Source organism: Homalodisca vitripennis, chromosome 1 (genome assembly GCF_021130785.1).
Source record: "Homalodisca vitripennis isolate AUS2020 chromosome 1, UT_GWSS_2.1, whole genome shotgun sequence".
NCBI lineage: Eukaryota > Metazoa > Arthropoda > Insecta > Hemiptera > Cicadellidae > Homalodisca > Homalodisca vitripennis.
Window position 1 is genome coordinate 85,358,090 of NC_060207.1, and position 14,165 is coordinate 85,372,254.

At 40.6% G+C, this 14,165-nt stretch overlaps 1 protein-coding gene across 2 annotated transcripts in view; it reads right to left on the reverse strand.

Moving 5' to 3' along the window:
• Window positions 1–14,165, reverse strand: part of LOC124365961 (glutamate receptor 1-like) — a 371,078-nt gene that overhangs the window by 88,510 nt on the left and 268,403 nt on the right. The gene's annotated exons all lie outside the window — the stretch shown is intronic.

The window sequence follows — 14,165 nt, forward strand, 5'->3', positions numbered from 1 at the left end:
CCTTACTGGGTGTCTTGGGCGTTTGGTTTTCCATACGCGGGGGTTACTCCCAAGGCCGTTCCGAAGAACCGACGAATGGTCATCATTCGTACGGGAAAGCCTATGTCGGGCATCCCCACAAGTCATCGTCGCTACTGCTGGGTTCGTTGGCGTCCTGGGTTTAGCGGCGGGTGCTGACACTCGGATCTCCGGCGCGCTGCAATTTTCATCTTCCACCATCTCCCACGTCTCACTCGCTGTTATAGACAGCCAGGAAGACGTCCGCTCGTCCGTGGGAGTATTGGTTCTCGGCGTCATCACCGCAGGCTCTTCCATCGTTAGATCCGGTAGAACTATGCCTCTCCCGGGGTCATCCTCCTCTCCTCTGCTTAGCGGGAGTTCCGGGGACGCAGGAACTAAATCTCCAATCGCCTCGCTTAGCTCTCTGATTAAAACGAAGTCTTCCTCGGCTACCGCGACGACCCTCTCGGTTGACATCCTGTCTCCTGCCTCGCCGTAGACCCGGAAGTCCTCCTGGGATATTTTCCCTCTCCTAAGCGCCCGAGCTACGTCTTTTCGCGTTTTCAGGGGGTTGATGGTTTTCCCCGACGGCGTGTCCCCCGCTGACAAGAGTTCTGCGTAGGCGCATACGAACGCTCCACAGTCCGTAGCGTTCTGTTGTTTGGGGCACTCGTCTGGTGTGTTACATATTATCCCAACGTCCCTGTCAAATATTACTTTCCTTTCCACTGCATTATTTTCCATAAACTCGAGGATCACTCGCATATCTTTAGTCCGGGGATGTCCCAACGAGTCGAGTGACCTGATGAGGTTGAGTTTTGGTTTCACGGCGATAAGTGCCCAATGACCTCCCTCGTAGTCCCTTAAGTGTAAGGGGAACAGAATCAGGTCCCTAGAAAAGAGGTTGATCCCCTTAAACGCGCTCTTCACTCGATCGTAGCCCCCTCTTTCCCAGGTCTCAAAAAATATGTGTCTACAGAATAGGTCACAGGTACGGTGGCGTAGAAAATACTCCTCCTTTCCAACAACCGCATGTACGCGTTAATAACGTCTCCGTTAATCCTTTGACCAGGGAATAGGCAATCCAATTCTCCAGAACTCGGCTGTAGTATTGGCCGGAGATACTCCATGCTAGCTCGCACTGAGTTATTCTACGTAGCTACAGAAGCGTGGGACAGGCGTTCGCAAGCAGGAAGCTGTCTACAAACCTCGTGCAGTATTTTCAATATAGCCTGCAAATAAAGCATCTCGTCAAGCTTACGTTCATGCATCCAAAACAAACTACCACTAAATTTCACTGAGCCACTAACGATATATATTATTTATTAATTTCCTCCCTTTAGTCCGACCCCGTGTAACTTTTCAAGTCTTTTACGTGGGCCGTTTGAGTCTTGTTCGTCAAACAGTCTTTTAACTCGACGATATTTGGGCATTTAAACGTAACTACTTCAAAGGGGCCTACAAAACGGGGCGCCAGCTTCGATGCATACGCTTCAGGAGCCGAAGACAGGGTATGGTGTCTTTTCCAGACCAATTGTCCAACACGGAGGTTATGATCTCGTCGCCTGAGGTCATAATATCGAGACTGCCTCTGGAAGGCACGGGCTAAATTGCGATGACAGCTTTGATAAATCCTTTTAAATTCTTCCATTCGTTGTTCGTGTCGTTCTCCTCGTGTAGTCGTTTCCTGGTCGCCGGAGTACTCAAACGCAGGTCCACACATTGCTCTAGGTAGTCTCAGCTCGCGTCCAAAGTTAAGCATGGCTGGCGTGAAGTTTGTTGATTCGTGGTTCGCTGTGTTTAATGCATATCTAAACTCACTTAGTTTAGCATCCCACGATCGGTGGTCTTCACCAACGAATTGTGATATCAAGGTTTTGATGACGCGGTTAGAACGCTCTACTGGATTGCTCTGAGGACTATAAGGGGCCGTCAGCTGACAGTCGACGTTCCAGTTTCTACAAAGATCTCGAAATATTTTCGAAACAAATTGGGACCCATTATCGGTTATTAAAACGCTGGGTGCACCGTATCTGAACAAAATCATCTCTTTGAAATTCTTTATCACATTAGCTGCTGTGGCCGATCTAAGTGGACTAAGTTCTAACCACTTGCTGTAGTAATCTTGACACACTAGTATAAACCGATTTCCACTCTTCGATCGTGGTAAGGGGCCCACTATATCTGCGGTAACCGTGTACCACGGACCTTGTGGCTTACGAAAATACATCTTCCCGGCGGGCTTCGTTTGTTCAACTTTATATCGTTGACATATCAGACATTTTTTTACGTATGCCTTTACGTCACGAAACCAACCTGGCCAGTAATAACACTTGGAGAGCTTTAAGGCGGTTTTTCTAAAACCCAGATGACCTGCAGTTTCTTTATCGTGATTTTCTTGCAGTACTTTCGGGCGGTCTTCTTCGCGAACACACATTTTCCAGTGGGCTTGTCTGCGTCCGTTATTTCCTTTTACTACTATTCGACGATAGAGGTTCCCATCTTTTATAATTAGATTTGAGTCACCCTTTGTGGCCATCTTGTATAGCCTTTTTCCTATAGGTTCCTATCAACTATCCCTACATCATTGGATTCATCCGTAATTTCTTCCTGACGTGGTCTTCTGTTTACCTGCCTTCTTTTCTGAGCGGAACAATTTTCAGCCGTAAAGGATCCTATATGTTCAATTGGTTGCTTATGGACCGGGTTCCGAGACAGAGCGTCAGCCACTTTGTTTAGGGCTCCTTTTCGGTATCGTATCTCCATATCGTGTTGCTGGAGTTCCAACACCCAGCGGGCCAGCCGACCAGAAGGAGTCTCTAACTTTTGTAACCATCTCAAAGCCTGATGGTCCGATTCTGCGATAAAGTGATATCCCTCTAGGTATGGGCGAAATTTTTTTACGGCCCAGACTAGCGCTAAGCATTCTTTTTCTGTGACTGAGAATTTGCGTTAATTGCCCGTCAACAATCTGCTACCGTACGCAATCACAACTTCTTTTCCGTTCTGTGTTTGTGTTAACGATGCTCCAAGGCCATCGCCCGAGGCGTCCACTCTTAAAACAAACGTTTGTCCAAAATCAGGACAGGCTAGGATAGGCGTAGTCGTTAATTTTTCCTTAAGAGTCTTGAATGAACTCTCCTGTTCTTCCGTCCATTGCCATCTAGTATCTTTCTTCAACAGTCTCGTGAGGGGGGTGGTCAGAGATGCGAAGTTGGGGACAAACCTCCGATACCACGAGGCCATACCAAGGAAGCCTCTTAGAGTTTTCAAATTGGACGGCCTAGGAAATTCTACAATGGCTCGAACTTTCTCTGGATCTGTCTTAATGCCCCTGTCGTTTACAACGTGACTTAAATACTTCAGTTCAGTTTTGCAGAAGTGACATTTGGCAGGGTTAAGTTTCAGACCTGCTCTTCTTAGTCGTTGAAAAACCTCTTGAAGAAGCTCTAGATGAGCCTCGAAGTTAGGGCTCACGATAACCAAGTCATCCAGATAGGCAAACACTTTAGGTTCCAATTCTGGTCCAATAACGGTGTCCAAGAGGCGCTGGAAGGTAGCCCCAGCCGAATGCAAACCAAATGGCATGACGCGAAATTGGAACAATCCTTTTCCAGGTACAGTGAATGCTGTCAGCGGCCGACTTTCCTCTGATAAAGGGACCTGCCAATATCCTTCTTTGAGGTCGATGGTCGAAATATAGCGGGCTTCCTTGAGTTTTTCTAGAATGGGGTTGATTTGTGGCAAGGGGTAAGCATCCTTCACCGTGACTGCATTTAGACGCCGAAAATCGATACAAACTCTGTATGCACCAGATGGTTTTTTGGTAAGTACAATCGGTGAGCTCCACGGACTCGAAGACGGTTCGATCACTTCAGCTTCGATCATACGCTCTAACTCTTTTTCTAGTACAGCCTGCATTGCCGGATTTCTCGTATAGTACCTTTGTTTAATAGGTGTATTATCGATCAGGCGAATCTTGTGTTCAACTAGTGTTGTTTTACCCGTAACATCATCGAATTTAGGCAACTCCTCTGTTAGAAATTTTTCTAAGACCTCTTGTTCATCTTCTGATAGCTGATTCAATCCGCTAACATCCCCTACCTCACTCTTCTGTAAGAAGATATTACGTTCATGTCGCGTCTGGGAAGGGAAATCATATGTCAGCAACCCCAACGATTCAATCGAATCGACACCAACTATCAGGTCCGAAGTAAGTGACGGCACGCAAAGTGCTTCGAACGTATGCGTCGTATCTCTATAGGAGATCAAGCCTTTGAACGTATAATATTCTTCTAACGATGTCTGTGAGCCATCAGCCATCCGGATTTTCATCGGGCGTTTAAATGGTACATTTCCGTTTCTTCTCAAATGCTCAGCTAGTCTCTTTCCCACCATTGAAATCGTTGCTCCAGTATCTATTAGAGCAGAAAATATGCTACCGTAGATTTCTATTTCGATGTGTGGTCTGCTGTCCATGTTTCTGCTGCTCTGTACTGATCCAGAAAAATTCGCTATTGTGCGAAGCCAACTCTGCCAGTCTTCTGGGGTCGTTCTTAATTTCTTCGGTTGGGACTCAGGTGACCCCTTCTCGGCTGAGTCCACCGACCGTTTCCCGTCTGGCAATTGCAAGCGGTAGTTGCTATACCTTGTCGCTTACAATAAAAACACCTCAAGGTCTTGGGCCTCTGGCATTCTCGAAAAAATGCCCCCTTTTTTCGCAGTTCCAACATATGGTGTCGTCGCGTATACGCCTCACCGTGTTAACTGGGGTTTGGAACCTCACGTTAAGCTCACGTTTATCTTTGTGAACGTTAGGTTTGACAATTTTGGTTTCTGTCGTCCGTCTTTGCGTGTGATTCGCCTCGCCATGAATGGTGCAACTCATTTCATTTTCTACTTGAGCGGGTTTTGTCTTTGTAACGCCGTTCTTGCTAACCGCAGACGCTTCGTGAGATTTATCACACTTCTTCTTTGCATAGTATGCCGTCTCTGGCACTAGGGCGAGTGATGGCAGTGGAGGAGGCCGGTAAGTGTTTCGGGCCCTCAAATATTCTTCATACTGCTCAGCCTGGTGAATCATATCAGATATGGTCCTACATTCTTGTCGTTTCATCGTAAGTTTATACTCGGGACGCATGTTTGAATATAAAATATTGAGTTTTTCGTCTAGTGTTAACGACCCCCTTCTGCGCATTAATGTCATTAAAGCCACGACAAAGTCTTTAAATTGCTCCTCTTGACCTTGTGTACGCTTCCGGATCTCGTCGTCAAGATTTTGCTTGTATCCAGGAGGAAGAAACTGTGTTTCAAAGTCCCTCCGAAAATCCACATAATTGTTCCATAAGTCCTTGTTGTTTCTATACCACAGGAGTGCAGAGTTTTGGAAAATCTCTGGCAAGGCTGTAAGGATGTCGTTTCGTTCAATGCCGTACGCGTCGAGTAGCTCATCCAATCTCTCTAGGAACGAGATCGGTCCTTTCACTCCGTCAAAATGAAGATTCCATTTCCTTACTAGGTTGCATAAGTTAGGCGAGTCATTCTGCAGATCGAAACAACCTGGTCGTTTTTGTAGTCCGACCGGATTCGTTTGTGTGTACGTCGGAAGTGAATAGTCCGGTAACATCGATTGGTGGCTATGTACTACGTTTGTGTGCGGAGTTCCCATCGTGCCATTAGCTGAAGGCTGGGATTCTCTAGTGTTTTTTAACGATAAAATCATTTCCCTTAGAGTTTTGCTGTCAGCGTTAGGAGGGAGTCCAAGAATTTCACGAAGAGCCATGCTTTCGTTTTGCTCGTTGCTGCTCAGTACCCTGTGGGTGTGAGATACGGAATTGCCTTCTAAGACACCCGCATAGTCCATCCTATTATTTTCGTTCTCGGACTCGCGCTCTGAAGTCGTTAATTTATCCGACCGTAAATATGCTACGTATCGTTTTCTTAATTCGTCAACTTTTCCCTCACTATCAAGAATGTATTTTAATAATTCGGTACGTAGTTGGGTCTTGTCTAAGCGATAGACCCATCCAACATATGGGTCATTTTCCGTTAGGAATTTATCTTTTATTGTTTCCGGTTGCCTAGTGGGGACATTAAGTGTGGCCGAAGGTCGAGTTTCTGTTGACAATGGTACAGGGGTATCTTTATCACCCTTAGTATCGTTAGCCTTATCTAAATCGACCCTTTTGTTTGAGGTTTGCAAAATATAAAATACTCCCAACAGCCAGCGTAAAACTGCAAAGAACTTGCAAAATATAACGTTTTCAAACATTTTAAACTAATTTCCTTAAATAATCAGAAAACTAAATTAAATTTTCAGAAAACTATCGTTTAATTTCGTCCAATTGTTCGGGCGCCAAATTTATAACGTTTAATCGGGTCAGGGATAGTTTATAAACATATATAACCCTAAGACACCGGATAGAACAGTCGAGAGGGGTAAAATCCAGGGTTCGAAAGGGAGAGGTAGTTTCCAAGTTCAGCTCAGAACCGAATTAATGTGAAACCAAAAGCCGAAGCAAATACAGCACCGATGATCAACGGATCAACATGCTTTCATCATAGCAGACTCGGAAACGAAAGGGAATAAAGGGAAGGCGTCAGCATTTGCTTTAGGATGACTGTTCCACTACCTAAACGTCCCCTAATACGACAGTTGATAGTTCAACTGAAGCTCGAAACGAGGAACGCTGGAGCCAACTTACGTCAAGCGACCCAGCGGCCAAAAAAAAGAAACGATAGTTAAATAAATCTAAATGCGAACACTAGTTCGCTCGAAATCACACTTAGCTCAACTAGAGCCCGAAAGTAAGGAACGCTGGTGCCAACGTACGTCAAGCGACCCAGCGGCCTCGAAAAGAAACGATAAACTAAATGTAAACACTAGCTCGCTCAAAATCGCGCCTAGCTCGCCTAGAGCTCAAAACTAAGGAACGCTGGTGCCAACGTACGTCAAGCGACCCAGTGGCCTCGAAAAGAAACGATGAACTAAATAAAAACTAAATGCGAACACTAGTTCACTCAAATTCGCGCCTAGCTCGACTCGAGCTCGAAACTAAGGAACGCTGGTGCCAACGTACGTCAAGCGACCCAGCGGCCTCGAAAAGAAACGATAAACTAAATAAAATTAAACTAAATTTAACCTAGCCCGAAGCTCAGGAACGCTGGTGCCAACGTACGTCAAGCAACCCAGTGGCCTCGAAAAGAAACGATAAACTAAGTAAAACTAAATTAAATTACGCCTAGCCCGAAGCTCAGGAACGCTGGTGCCAACGTACGTCAAGCGACCCAGCGGCCTCGAAAAGAAACGATAAACTAAATAAAATTAAACAAAATTTAACCTAGCCCGAAGCTCAGGAACGCTGGTGCCAACGTACGTCAAGCAACCCAGTGGCCTCGAAAAAAAAAGATAAACTAAGTAAAACTAAATTAAATTACGCTTAGCCCGAAGTTCAGGAACACTGATGCCAACGTACGTCAAGCAACCCAGTTGCCTCGAAAAGAAACGATAAACTAAATTAACTACGTTCAAACCTAGTCCAAAATTCAGGAACGCTGGTGCCAACGTACGTCAAGCGACCCAGCGGCCTCGAAAAGATACGATAAACTAAATAAAAACTAAATGTAAACACGAGCTCGCTCGGAATCGCGCCTAGCTCACCTAGAGCTCGAAGCTAAGGAACGCCGGTGCCAACGTACGTCAAGCGACCCAGCGGCCTCGAAAAGAAACGATAAACTAAGTAAAACTAAATTAAATTACGCCTAGCCCGAAGCTCAGGAACGCTGGTGCCAACGTACGTCAAGCGACCCAGCGGCCTCGAAAAGAAACGATAAACTAAATAAAATTAAACTAAATTTAACCTAGCCCGAAGCTCAGGAACGCTGGTGCCAACGTACGTCAAGCAACCCAGTGGCCTCTAAAAGAAACGATAAACTAAGTAAAACTAAATTAAATTACGCCTAGCCCGAAGTTCAGGAACACTGGTGCCAACGTACGTCAAGCAACCCAGTGGCCTCGAAAAGAAACGATAAACTAAATTAAACTACGTTCAATCCTAGTCCAAAATTCAGGAACGCTGGTGCCAACGTACGTACGTCAAGCGACCCAGCGACCTCGAAAAGAAACGATAATTATGTAAAACTAAATTAAATTACGCTTAGCCTGAAGCTCAGGAGCACTGGTGCCAACGTACGTCAAGCGACCCAGCGGCCTCGAAAAGAAACGATAAATTAAGTAAAACTAAATTAGATTACTCTTAGGCTGAAGCTCAGGAGCGCTGGTGCCAACGTACGTACGTCAAGCGACCCAGCGGCCTCGAAAAGAAACGATAAATTGAGTAAAACTTAATTTAAACTCTTCTTTACTAGTAATAGAATCTAATCCTATTCGTACTGATCTGTTTTCTTGCTACACTTGATATCTATAATTATATTCTGTTAGCAGCTTAAGTACGTAATGCCATGTACTTATCCTATCGTTAGTGACTAGGCAAGTTCAGGTAAACGCGTGTTTTGGCAGGTAAATAAGTACCTACTTACTTGCACCTTATCGTGGCGTGTGTGGGGGCGGCGACTCCGACTCGACGACTTCGACTGCTAGACACCGACCGAAAGACAGCGACCGAGAGAGCGAGGAAGCAGGCACAGCGTACTTACGTACTGTAGTACTGGAGTCGTCCGCTGTAAGGCGCTTCAGCCCTTGAAGGGAACTCCGGCGGATGTATCCTGAAACTCCGCGTCTTACCCGGTCGAGCCGGACCCCGCCAGCTGACGTCTCCCGCGATGGTGTTGAGCTACTGGAGTATAATTGTAGGTGGAAGAAATAAAAATCATAACATGTCATTAACTAAAAAATATTCTCCTCTCAAAAACATAATAAAAATGCCTTACTTAAACCCCCTTTAAAAATGACATGTTACAAGAGACATCACTGACCGTAATAGCCACGTTGCGCTCGGCTAAGCCCTTATACATTTCCAACCAGAAAGGTTTGGGTTGGGGTTGGATAATATGTGGTGACGGGACGCAACTCCCCTTTACCATCTCGTCCTTAAACACTCACAATCTGCGTAGTGCGTATGTATCGCGTTAGGTCCTTGTGCGGTATACTAAGATGTATAGTTTATAAAGCGTTCCTGATTGAACTTTTAGCGTGCCACCTCTGTATGGTCTGGACCCTCAGACCTACTTGGATACTGCATGTGGGTGCGAGAAGTACCTGAGAACGAGCATGGCCTTGACCCTTGACATACGATCAAAGACACTACACTTTACTAAACTCTTTCAACTCGATTGCATATCCAATATGATTTAAACCATATTTATATATTTAACGCCCCGCCCAGATAAATATTTACTTAGTTATTATTGCCATTAAAAGTGTGTGTTTTAAAATACCGCAAACGTGCGATTCGAATTTAAACACATAGGATTTTTATGTAATGTACATACGCAAATTATTGAAATACTGGCACTTACCCGCGATTTAACCCAAACTTTCTATGCAACATTCTAGATTGAATATATTTGTTTTCAATGTCAGTCCGTAAGTTTCCTTATTGTTTCCTTATGCGCTTTCAACCTATTATGTAATAAGATTGAGTCATATGATATTTTTGAAACGGAAGTAGTTATATAATTATGCATCAGGTACACATTCAGTTTGCTTGGTTAGGAGGATCAGAGGATAAGCGAAATTGAAACTTATTCTTATTTCAAATGTTAGCGCTTGTAGAAGCACTTTAGGTTCGATTAAATTATATCTCCAATGCAGAATTTGAATTTGATATTTTTCCCCGGTAAAAATTCGTAAAACTTTGTTGTTACCTCGGCTTCAAAACAGTAGGCCTACGGATGTACTATATGGATGTACATATTTATATTGAAGGCAACACAATTAAAACTAAAATCAAAACCAGTGAGTCTATCACATTCCAATACTAACATTATAACAGTTATGATCTTTCACATACTATGATTGAGCCCTGCGCTATTTTAAAAATAAAACATTTCTATGTTCAGTGTCAAGATGAATCAATAACAATAATACAAATTGAATATCCTAATGGCAAATAATATTCCTTCGTTATTTCGCTGAACAATATAAAACCAATCATTAGTTATTCTTACTTCTAAAAGGATGATTTTTTACAATATAAATAAACTTTGGGTATATACTTTCTACTGAAAATCCCACTACATGTAAAAAGTATTTAAATCTGCGTAGGTATTCAATTTTAGGTCTAAAGAGCATATATTGAAATATCCTAACTAATGGCTATGTATCACTCATCAATAGACATACAGTTTATTGCTTATTTACAGATACATTTATAAAATATTCAAGAAAACATTTCACTTGCCTTTCTAAACACAATAAAGTTCTAACTCGTAACTATATAATTGTTGCGGATTAGCTAAATAATAACGAAAGCTATCCAGAAAGTAATAGACGTTTTGTTGAAATAAAAAATTTACGAACCGAAATAGGAACATTTTATTCGTTTAAATTCACCTCGATCAATCTTTGTGTACACTAAAAAATTGTTGGTTGCTGCTCAATAATAATGCACGGATTTTAATCTTTCTTTAAAACTTCTTTAAAATATACATAATATTTGTCTACCTCTTCCCACAATTTAACAATTCTATCGATTATTACATATATGAATAGGAACGGTTATTAACTGATATGACTAATGAGCCATTTGGTTGAACGAGTTCTTTGAATATTTAGTTAAATATATTCCAAATGGATATGTATTTACCTAAAAGCTACACTCTTTTTCAAAGTAATCCCAGTGTACAAGACATTTAGAATAACTTGACACAAGTTCTTCGATTCCAGCTTTGTATAATTCTGCCACTTGAGATCTTAACCACTGATTAACGCCAGCGTGAACACTATGAAAACGCTGAGCCAGGTCTTCATCGCTGGAAAGAGGTGGTAGTCGCTTAGTGTCAGATCTGGGTCATAAGGCGCATGATCAAACACTTCCCAATTAAGTTCTTCCAAGACTTGTCGTGTACGATTTTCTGTATGGGAACGTGCATTGTCATGGAAAAACAACATTTTTGACCTTGATTTTCCCGTACGCTTATTTTATATCGCTCGCCGTACCTTCTGATATGTTTCACAGGATTGATTGTTGACCCTTGTTCAAAGAAATCAACCAGAATCACACCCGTGGCATCCCAAAAAACAGTTGCCATAACCTTTCTCGCTGGTAGAGTTTGGAGACTTTCACTTGGTTTTTTCGGAAAATGTGTGTGCCCCCATTCCATGCACTGTATTTTTGTTTCACAATTGACATGCTTCACCCAAGTTTCATCACCACTGGGTTCTTCCGTAAGAATTTTTGGAACCCACCTGGCACAACATTTATGGTATCCGAGCTTCCCTATGACAGTTTCATTAAGTCAACTTCGTGAAATTTGTGTGAAATATTTCGAGAGTTCAGTCATTGTGAATGGGCTATTTTCATGAACTGTTTTCATTGATTTTCAACATACAATATGCAGTCACTAGGCAAGACCAACAACTATCACTCCTGGCACTTCAACAGTGGCAGGATTTTCATTTACAGTGCACATTTTAATTAATCACAGTGAGAAAAGTAAAATAGATACAGACAGCGCTCGACTAAAGTTCGATGCGTACTGAGTGCCAGAGTGTTTTAAAACCAAGATGTCGGCTGTAGCCCCGCCCACTGCCGCACCATTCTAAAACGTCTGTTACTTTCTGGATAGCCCTCGTACATTGGTGCTAAGTCTCTCTGTACGTCGAACGGCTTACGAGATAAATGCATGGCCAAGTCTACGTGACAGACATAAACACAAAGAGACATGAAATTTTTACCCGGTCCGGAGGTATTAAAAATATGTACGATTAATGTAATTCCCTAAAATGAAACTTATGTATACTTAGCGGACGACCCGGCTCGCACCTTTGTTTTGTACCCTATTTATCCGTTTTTTGAAAGAATGCATGTCTGGAAACCTGATACAACACAGTATATGTTTTACTTCCCTATTCATGTTCGATATATAATTATATTCTATTGGTTCATTCTAGGATTTATATCAATATAAAAATAATATTTTTGTATACTTTATCAGTGAAAAATTACAGCAATTTTCCCTCAACAATTTTATGTCAAAAGAAATTGCATTTAGTGGCTGGTGTACTTATTCGAGATTCCACTTACTATAGCCCTGAACTCGTTGTGGCTTGTTTACTCAAATTTTAGGCAAGTAGAGAATGATGTTGAATCATGTTAAAGCATAGTCTCTCCGTTTTTATTCCTTCAGATATGTAAATAAACTATCCCACTTTGTAAGGAAACCAAATTCAAGTAATTTACAGGTTTACTTCACAATTTATTTTATAAAGTAAATTCGAGAATAAACTAATAGCTTTAAATTTGCAACTGCTACTATGTACTGTATAATAATATATAAGTTAAATAATATCATTTGTCATTTTATTTACATATACGTAATTACATTCTCACATATTCAGATTGTTAATAGGGACCTTTTTCAACGTATTTTTTTGTAAGTAAACAAATATAAAACTTTTAGAATAAAATAACTCTTTTCTTAGTTATATATACACAAACACACACACTATCGGTTAAAATTCGTTATACTCCCGTCAAGTATTACATTTATATAGTCAAATCATGATCTAAGTTAATACCTTACATTTTACTGCATTTATTAACCAAGTCTACTGGGAATCAATTTTACTGGGTTATGAGGAAATGTGTTTGAAATATTATCGAATGAAAGATGACGGACTTAAAACACGTAATCTCAGCTTAAAACGCCAAATTTTCCTATAAAATACATCCATGCAAATGAGTTTATAATATAAGACAGCTCTCTCAGCATTTGTGATCAGATCCTCTAAAATTTTATTATATTCCAAGGGACTATCTTGAGGGATGTTTTTTATTCGTCGCAATAACGGCTGGAGGCATTATTTTAGAGTATTTGAAACTAGGAATATTTTATTTTTGTGTTAAAGTCTGAAACTATTAAGGTATAAATATAAAAAATTTAAATATAGATCCTATTGTTTGGTTTTATTTACTATTTCACTGGTTTTAGATCGCTATTTGACAACAGAATAAGTTCAAGATTTGAAAGCATATAACGGAATTTGGCTCCATTATTAAAAATTAACCCTAAATATTTAATACATACACATCTACATACGAATTATGTTTATGCAATATTTTTATTATTTTACATAGGATTTTTTTCTTGCTTAGTTTAGTATGTAAAATGACGCAAAACTAACAAGTTATACTTACTATGTTTCTGCTTTTGAATGCTTGTATCGTTATTACTCTAACGGAAATTATAATTTACATTGACTTAATAAACTGTTAACTATATCTCAATACCACATTAGGTACTCTTTCTTCCTTCATAACAAATACAATTATCAGTAATTTTGAAATAAAAATGAAGACCATTAGCACATTATTGAATTTTAAAATGTTATGTCAAAGATGTATTTGTAAAACAAATAAAATACTACATCATGATTGTTTCTCATATTACATAACCAAATATCTTTCTTGGGATTGGTATGATATCCATCATAATGTTACTCACACGTATAATAAATCAACCATATCATCCAACTGCTCAAAAATTATATTAAAAAATGTTTAAGCATTGATCTATCAGCCAAGCAGAAGCCTCAAATGTAATTGATTGATTGACTTTAAGAGAAGTACAAACAGTAATAATTTAAGGAAATAAAACCTAATCACGATAAAAAAAGTAAAACAACAGCATAAATATAAAATAATATAATACTCACTAGATGAGATTAACATGGAACGTGTTTAAAAAATATTAAATTGCATGACATGTATAAAAAATAATTTAAATGGAAAGAAAAATCTAAAAGATTATAACAGGTGTGTGATATATATTTATTTTGTCAACATTATTTATACTAAACATACTACATCCCAAGGTAACCCATAACTTATTTATATTTAAACATAACATAATCGTACCACATAGTCGAAGTCAAGTAAATTCATGAGATTTATTAGATCGAGAATATTGAGTAATACAAACTTTCACTTAGATTAAATACATGAGGTTTCAAAGTTTTTACGTAACATATTACATATAATAAA